This window comes from Rattus norvegicus, chromosome 6 (assembly GCF_036323735.1).
Source record: "Rattus norvegicus strain BN/NHsdMcwi chromosome 6, GRCr8, whole genome shotgun sequence".
Classification (NCBI taxonomy): Eukaryota; Metazoa; Chordata; class Mammalia; order Rodentia; family Muridae; genus Rattus; species Rattus norvegicus.
Window position 1 is genome coordinate 67,481,246 of NC_086024.1, and position 8,688 is coordinate 67,489,933.

Sequence of the window (8,688 nt, forward strand, 5' to 3'; positions counted from 1 at the left end):
CCTCCCCTTCCTTATGGGTGTTCCCCTCCCAACCCTCCCCCCATTGCCGCCCTCCCCCCATAGACTAGTTCACTGGGGGTTCAGTCTTAGCAGGACCCAGGGCTTCTCCTTCCACTGGTGCTCTTACTAGGATATTCATTGCTACCTATGGGGTCAGAGTCCAGGGTCAGTCCATGTATAGTCTTTAGGTAGTGGCTTACTCTCTGGAAGCTCTGGTTGCTTGGCATTGTTGTACATATGGGGTCTCGAGCCCCTTCAAGCTCTTCCAGTTCTTTCTCTGATTCCTTCAATAGGGGACCTATTCTCAGGTCAGTGGTTTGCTGCTGGCATTCGCCTCTGTATTTGCTGTATTCTGGCTGTGTCTCTCAGGAGCGATCTACATCCGGCTCCTGTCGGTCTGCACTTCTTTGCTTCATCCATCTTGTCTAATTGGGTGGCTGTATATGTATGGGCCACATGTGGGGCAGGCTCTGAATGGGTGTTCCTTCAGTCTCTGTTTTAATCTTTGCTTCTCCCTTCCCTGCCAAGGGTATTCTTTTTCCTCATTTAAAGAAGGAGTGAAGCATTCACATTTTGATCATCCGTCTTGAGTTTCGTTTGTTCTAGGGATCTAGGGTAATTCAAGCATTTGGGCTAATAGCCACTTATCAATGAGTGCATACCATGTACGTCTTTCTGTGATTGGGTTAGCTCACTCAGGATGATATTTTCCAGTTCCAACCATTTGCCTACGAATTTCATAAACTCGTTGTTTTTGATAGCTGAGTAATATTCCATTGTGTAGATGTACCACATTTTCTGTATCCATTCCTCTGTTGAAGGGCATCTGGGTTCTTTCCATTTTCTGGCTATTATAAAAAAGGCTGCGATGAACATAGTGAAGCACGTGTCTCTTTTATATGTTGAGGCATCTTTTGGGTATATGCCCAAGAGAGGTATAGCTGGATCCTCAGGCAGTTCAATGTCCAATTTTCTGAGGAACCTCCAGACTGATTTCCAGAATGGTTTTACCAGTCTGCAACCCCACCAACAATGGAGGAGTGTTCCTCTTTCTCCACATCCTCGCCAGCATCTGCTGTCACCTGAGTTTTTGATCTTAGTCAATCGCACTGGTGTGAGGTGAAATCTCAGGGTTGTTTTGATTTGCATTTCCCTTATGACTAAAGATGTTGAACATTTCTTTAGGTGTTTCTCAGTCATTCGGCATTCCTCAGCTGTGAATTCTTTGTTTAGCTCTGAACCCCATTTTTTAATAGGGTTATTTGTTTCCCTGCGGTCTAACTTCTTGAGTTCTTTGTATATTTTGGATATAAGGCCTCTATCTGTTGTAGGATTGCTAAAGATCTTTTCCCAATCTGTTGGTTGCCGTTTTGTCCTAACCACAGTGTCCTTTGCCTTACAGAAGCTTTGCATTTTTATGAGATCCCATTTGTCGATTCTTGATCTTAGAGCATAAGCCATTGGTGTTTTGTTCAGGAAATTTTTTCCAGTGCCCATGTGTTCCAGATGCTTCCCTAGTTTTTCTTCTATTAGTTTGAGTGTGTCTGGTTTGATCCACTTGGACTTAAGCTTTGTACAGGGTGATAAGCATGGATCGATCTGCATTCTTCTACATGTTGCCCTCCAGTTGAACCAGCACCATTTGCTGAAAATGCTATCTTTTTTCCATTGGATGGTTTTGGCTCCTTTGTCAAAAATCAAGTGACCATAGGTGTGTGGGTTCATTTCTGGGTCTTCAATTCTATTCCATTGGTCTATCTGTCTGTCTTTGTACCAATACCATGCAGTTTTTATCACTATTGCTCTGTAATACTGCTTGAGTTCAGGGATAGTGATTCCCCCTGAAGTCCTTTTATTGTTGAGGATAGCTTTAGCTATCCTGGGTTTTTTGTTATTCCAGATGAATTTGCAAATTGTTCTGTCTAACTCTTTGAAGAATTGGATTGGTATTTTGATGGGGATTGCATTGAATCTGTAGATTGCTTTTGGTAAAATGGCCATTTTTACTATATTAATTCTGCCAATCCATGAGCATGGGAGATCTTTCCATCTTCTGAGGTCTTCTTCAATTTCTTTCCTCAGTGTCTTGAAGTTCTTATTGTACAGATCTTTTACTTGCTTGGTTAAAGTCACACCGAGGTACTTTATATTATTTGGGTCTATTATGAAGGGTATCGTTTCCCTAATTTCTTTCTCGGCTTGTTTCTCTTTTGTATAGAGGAAGGCAACTGATTTATTTGAGTTAATTTTATACCCAGCCACTTTGCTGAAGTTGTTTATCAGCTTTAGTAGTTCTCTGGTGGAACTTTTGGGATCACTTAAATATACTATCATGTCATCTGCAAATAGTGATATTTTGACCTCTTCTTTTCCGATCTGTATCCCTTTGATCTCCTTTTGTTGTCTGATTGCTCTGGCTAGGACTTCAAGACCTATATTGAATAAGTAGGGAGAGAGTGGGCAGCCTTGTCTAGTCCCTGATTTTAGTGGGATTGCTTCAAGTTTCTCTCCATTTAGTTTAATGTTAGCAACTGGTTTGCTGTATATGGCTTTTACTATGTTTAGGTATGGGCCTTGAATTCCTATTCTTTCCAGGACTTTTATCGTGAAGGGGTGTTGAATTTTGTCAAATGCTTTCTCAGCATCTAATGAAATGATCATGTTGTTCTGTTCTTTCAGTTTGTTTATATAATGGATCACGTTGATGGTTTTCCATATATTAAACCATCCCTGCATGCCTGGGATGAAGCCTACATGGTCATGGTGGATGATTGTTTTGATGTGCTCTTGAATTCGGTTTGCCAGAATTTTATTGAGTATTTTTGCGTCGATATTCATAAGGGAAATTGGTCTGAAGTTCTCTTTCTTTGTTGTGTCTTTGTGTGGTTTAGGTATAAGAGTAATTGTGGCTTCATAGAAGGAATTCGGTAGGGCTCCATCTGTTTCAATTTTGTGGAATATTTTGGATAATATTGGTACGAGGTCTTCTATGAAGGTTTGATAGAATTCTGCACTAAACCCGTCTGGATCTGGGCTCTTTTTGGTTAGGAGACCTTTAATGACTGCTTCTATTTCCTTAGGAATTATGGGGTTGTTTAACTGGTTTATCTGTTCCTGATTTAACTTCGATACCTGGTATCTGTCTAGGAAATTGTCCATTTCCTGAAGATTTTCAAATTTTGTTGAATATAGGTTTTTATAGTAAGATCTGATGATTTTTTGAATTTCCTCCGAATCTGTAGTTATGTCTCCCTTTTCATTTCTGATTTTGTTAATTTGGACGCACTCTCTGTGTCCTCTCCTTAGTCTGGCTAAGGGTTTATCTATCTTGTTGATTTTCTCAAAGAACCAACTTTTGGTTCTGTTGATTCTTTCTATGGTCCTTTTTGTTTCTACTTGGTTGATTTCAGCTCTGAGTTTGATCATTTCCTGCCTTCTACTCCTCCTGGGTGTATTTGCTTCTTTTTGTTCTAGAGCTTTTAGGTGTGCTGTCAAGCTGCTGACATATGCTCTTTCCTGTTTCTTTCTGCAGGCACTCAGCGCTATGAGTTTTCCTCTTAGCACAGCTTTCATTGTGTCCCATAAGTTTGAGTATGTTGTATCTTCATTTTCATTAAATTCTAAAAAGTTTTTAATTTCTTTCTTTATTTCTTCCTTGACCAGGTTATCATTGAGTAGAGCATTGTTCAATTTCCACGTATATGTGGGCATTCTTCCCTTATTGTTATTGAAGACCAGTTTTAGGCCGTGGTGGTCCGATAGCACGCATGGGATTATTTCTATCTTTCTGTACCTGTTGAGGCCCGTTTTTTGACCAATTATATGGTCAATTTTGGAGAAAGTACCATGAGGAGCTGAGAAGAAGGTATATCCTTTTGCTTTAGTATAGAATGTTCTATAAATATCCGTTAAGTCCATTTGGCTCATGACTTCTCTTAGTCTGTCGACATCACTGTTTAATTTCTGTTTCCATGATCTGTCCATTGATGAGAGTGGGGTGTTGAAATCTCCCACTATTATTGTGTGAGGTGCAATGTGTGTTTTGAGCTTTAGTAAGGTTTCTTTTACGTATGTAGGTGCCCTTGTATTTGGGGCATAGACATTTAGGATTGAGAGTTCATCTTGGTTGATTTTTCCTTTGATGAATATGAAGTGTCCTTCCTTATCTTTTTTGATGACTTTTAATTGAAAATTGATTTTATTTGATATTAGAATGGCTACTCCAGCTTTTTTCTTCTGACCATTTGCTTGGAAAGTTGTTTTTCAGCCTTTCACTCTGAGGTAGTGTCTGTCTTTGTCTCTGAGGTGTGTTTCCTGTAGGTAGCAGAATGCAGGGTCCTCGTTGCGTATCCAGTTTGTTAATCTATGTCTTTTTATTGGGGAGATGAGGCCATTGATATTGAGAGATATTAAGGAATAGTGATTATTGCTTCCCGTTATATTCATATTTGGCTGTGAGGTTATGTTTGTGTGCTTTCATTCTCTTTGTTTTGTTGCCAAGACGATTAGTTTCTTGCTTCTTCTAGGGTATAGCTTGCCTCCTTATGTTGGGCTTTACCATTTATTATCCTTTGTAGTGCTGGATTTGTAGAAAGATATTGTGTAAATTTGGTTTTGTCATGGAATATCTTGGTTTCTCCATCAATGTTAATTGAGAGTTTTGCTGGATACAGTAACCTGGGCTGGCATTTGTGTTCTCTTAGGGTCTGTATAACATCAGTCCAGGATCTTCTGGCCTTCATAGTTTCTGGCGAGAAGTCTGGTGTGATTCTGGTAGGTCTCCCTTTATATGTTACTTGACCTTTTTCCCTTACTGCTTTTAATATTCTTTCTTTATTTTGTGCGTTTGGTGTTTTGACAATTATGTGACGGGAGGTGTTTCTTTTCTGGTCCAATCTATTTGGAGTTCTGTAGGCTTCTTGTATGTCTATGGGTATCTCTTTTTTTAGGTTAGGGAAGTTTTCTTCTATGATTTTGTTGAAGATATTTACTGGTCCTTTTAGCTGGGAGTCTTCACTCTCTTCTATACCTATTATCCTTAGGTTTGATCTTCTCATTGAGTCCTGGATTTCCTGTATGTTTTGGACCAGTAGCTTTTTCCGCTTTACATTATCTTTGACAGTTGAGTCAATGATTTCTATGGAATCTTCTGCTCCTGAGATTCTCTCTTCCATCTCTTGTATTCTGTTGGTGAAGCTTGTATCTACAGCTCCTTGTCTCTTCTTTTGGTTTTCTATATCCAGGGTTGTTTCCATGTGTTCTTTCTTGATTGCTTCTAAAAAATATGGAATGCTTCACGAATTTGCGTGTCATCCTTGCGCAGGGGCCATGCTAATCTTCTCTGTATCGTTCCAATTTTAGTATATGTGCTGCCGAAGCGAGCACTAGATTTTTTTTTAAATGTTCGAATTAGCCTTACTTCAAGATCATCTAACTTTCACATTACTGAGGGAACTCAGAATACATTTCCTAGAGGATTTGTTCACAATAAATCATGGTCAGTAATTCAGTGATATGCATCATATTTCTGAAAACTTCTCAGCTTTTTAAGATTACCAATGAACATTGAAACTGGCAGTTAGGATTTATTTTACACTTTTTTTCTAATAACCTTTCTGTTCTGTTCTGTTATTGGTTAAGGTAGATATTGAGTAAATCTTTTAAATGGGGTTAAACAGTGATCTGTTGTTACTCTCAATTTATTTCTTTACTCATCTTAGACTTAAAAATGGCTAGTGTTTCCCTCCCCATCCCCTATTCCACTCAGTTCCTCCTTTCATTGATCTCCAATATCTAATTTGTTTCTCCTTCTGAGAAAGATTCAAACACCCTCCCTTGTGTCCTTCTCATTATTTGGTTTCTTTTGGTCTGTTGATTATAGCATGGTTATCCTATACTTTTTGGTTAATATCTACTTATAAATGAGTATAAGTTACTTTTTTTGCATGTTCTTTTGAGTCTGGGTTATCTCACTCAGGATGACATTGTCTAGTTCCATATACTTGTTTGTGAAATTTATTTTGTCATTGTTTTTAATGGCTGATTAGTATTCCACTGGGGAGGGGCAAGATCAGATGTAGGGAAAGCAGGGGAGAGAGAAGGGAGATTGACTGGTGGGGGGAGCAATCTATAGAAGGTGGCAGAGACTTGGGATGAGGAGAGGTCCCAGAGTCTAAGGGGGCGACTCTACCTGAGATTCCTAGCAGAAGGGGATATGGATCCTGAGGGGGTCACTTCCTGTAGTCAGGAAGGACTTACAGTGGAAGTATAAGGACAGCAACCTACCCACAAAGCCTTCTACCCAAAAATGTGTCCTGTCATACGGTTGGCAGGGTCAAAGATAGAGCAGAGACTGAGGGAATAGCCAACCAATGACTACCCCAAATTGAGAACCATCCCATGTGCAAGAACCAATCTCTGACACTATTAATGATACTCCGTTATACTTGCAGACAGGAACCTAGCATAACTATCCTCTGAGAGGCAGCCAATGGAAAAAGACACAGAGACTCACACACAAACACTAGATGGAGCTTGAAGAATATTATGAAAGATTTGGGAGAGAGATTGAGGAACCCAAAGAGGACAGGGATTCCACAAAAGACCAACAGAACCAACCTGGACCCTTGGGAATCTCCCTTGGGAGACTGAATCACCAACCAAAGAGTGAGCATAGACTGGACCTAAGCTTTCTGCACATATGTAGCAGATGAGCAGCTTGGACTTCATGTGGGTTGCCCAACCAACTGGAGCAGGGCCCGTTCCTGATCCTGTTGCCTGCCTTTCTTCCTGTGGATCTTGTCGTCCTAAATAACTTTGTCTGGCCTCCATGGGAGAGGATGTGCCTAGTCCTGAAGTCACCTGCATGCGAGTGGTGGTAATGGAGGTGAGGAGTGAGGGTGTGTGTGTGTGTGTGTGTGTATGTGTGTGTGTGTTTTGTGTGTGTGTGTGTGTGTGTGTGTGTGTGTGTGTGTGTGAGTGTGACACCTAGAGGGTGGCTTTGTCTTCTCAAGTGAGAAAGGTATGGGGGAATCGGGGGTGGACTTTCATGAGAGGGTACAGGCAGAAGGGGAAGGGCTGATATTAGGTTGAAAGGGAATAAACAAATACATTAAATAAAAGAAAAAAGAAATGATTAGAGTTGATACTAAGGACTCTTTCTAGATTGTCTTCCTAACTCACCATCCCAGCATTGTATAAATTAGAAAGCCACAGTTGCTTTGAGTGCTCAAGTTAACACAGCTTGTTAGAGGAGGCATTAGAACATGACTTTCCAGTTCAATGCTTTTCCCAGTGTGAAGTTCTGCCTCCAGTCACCTAATGGGATCACTACGAAATGAGACATAAAATAGGTAAGTTCCATAAAGAAACAAATGTTGGGAATGTGAGATGAGCTGTGGGCCTGGGGAAGCTCCCACAGATTGTGGGGGGATGTAAGATGAACTGAAGCAGTGCTGAGGCAAGTTTCTCTAACTTGACTCCTGCTGAGGTCAGAGCCATTGTGACAGGTGGCATGTTCCAAAGACAACAAAGGTGCATGTCTCATACGCTTGACTTGTAGAAAAGTACCTAAGTATTTAAAATCACACTTATTTATGTGTGTGCATGTATGTGCGACAGCATGCAAATAGAGGTCAAAGGACAGGTTGCTAGATTTAGTTCTCTCTTTCCAACATGTGCATTTTTATTATGACCTCAGAAAGAGGTGTTGTCTTATTTACTCCCTTGACTGTAAACTGGCAAAGGACTTTCTAGTAACTTGTAGAGTGCGGCTAAAGAGGCTGTGTGTGATTTCTAATGCTAAGTTAAGAAAAATCAATAAAGTATCTGTTTTCTCAGAATGCTTGGTGCTGGGAAAGAAAGTGAGGGAAATTTAATGCCATGTAATAATTCTGATATCCTGAGACTGCCATTCTGAACCACACACATGTAGCCTCTTGAATGGGGAGTCACACATGCACTTAGTTTTCAAGGCTCCCACCAGTGCATTTATCCTTTAGAAATTACTTAAGAAATGTTCTAGGGAGGCTACTCTATATTTTAAAAAGAGGATTATTTAGCTTACAGTTTTGGAGTCTAAGAGCCCAATATGGGGCTTTTCCATCTATTGTGCTTCTGATGAGGGCCTAAGGACAAATGCTATCACAGTAGGAGTGCCCGTGCCTTTGAGAGATTATGTCACCAGACAGGACATCAGAGCTCTATTTCTATAATAACTTACTTTGCAAGAGTTTATAAGTATCCCAAGAGAGCAACCTAACTTCTTTTTATAAATAGCTCTTTCTCAGTGACCTAAAGACCAACAGTGTTGAAAGGTTCTGTCTCATAACCCAGTACTACAACTTTGGGAACAAAGTTTCCATCTTTTGGAGGACAAACTACATGGCAACTATAAAACCAGCCTATGTGCCAGACATGTAAATTGGTCCATCTTGAAACTCATCTTGAAATAGGGTAACTCATATGCAAACTCAACATTATTTAGTGATCACAGAAGATGCCTTGGTCGAGGAGGAAGAATAATGGTAGAACCAGGCCTGACTTAATTCTAAACTGTGTAAACTGTGACATATGGTAAAATACAGGCCCATCAGATTCAGGGACAGAACTTAGACTCCAGTTTCCCCTATATTCAGGAACATACTATTCAAGTCTTTCTCAGAGAGAAAATATCATTTGTTTTGTCCT

General features: G+C 40.1%; 1 non-coding gene across 1 annotated transcript; it reads right to left on the reverse strand.

Annotated features, from left to right (window-relative positions):
- Window positions 1-5,278: 5,278 nt before the first annotated feature.
- Window positions 5,279-5,385, reverse strand: LOC120093276 (U6 spliceosomal RNA). The gene has a single exon (XR_005486385.1). It is a non-coding gene; the product is annotated as a U6 spliceosomal RNA (small nuclear RNA).
- Window positions 5,386-8,688: the final 3,303 nt, after the last annotated feature.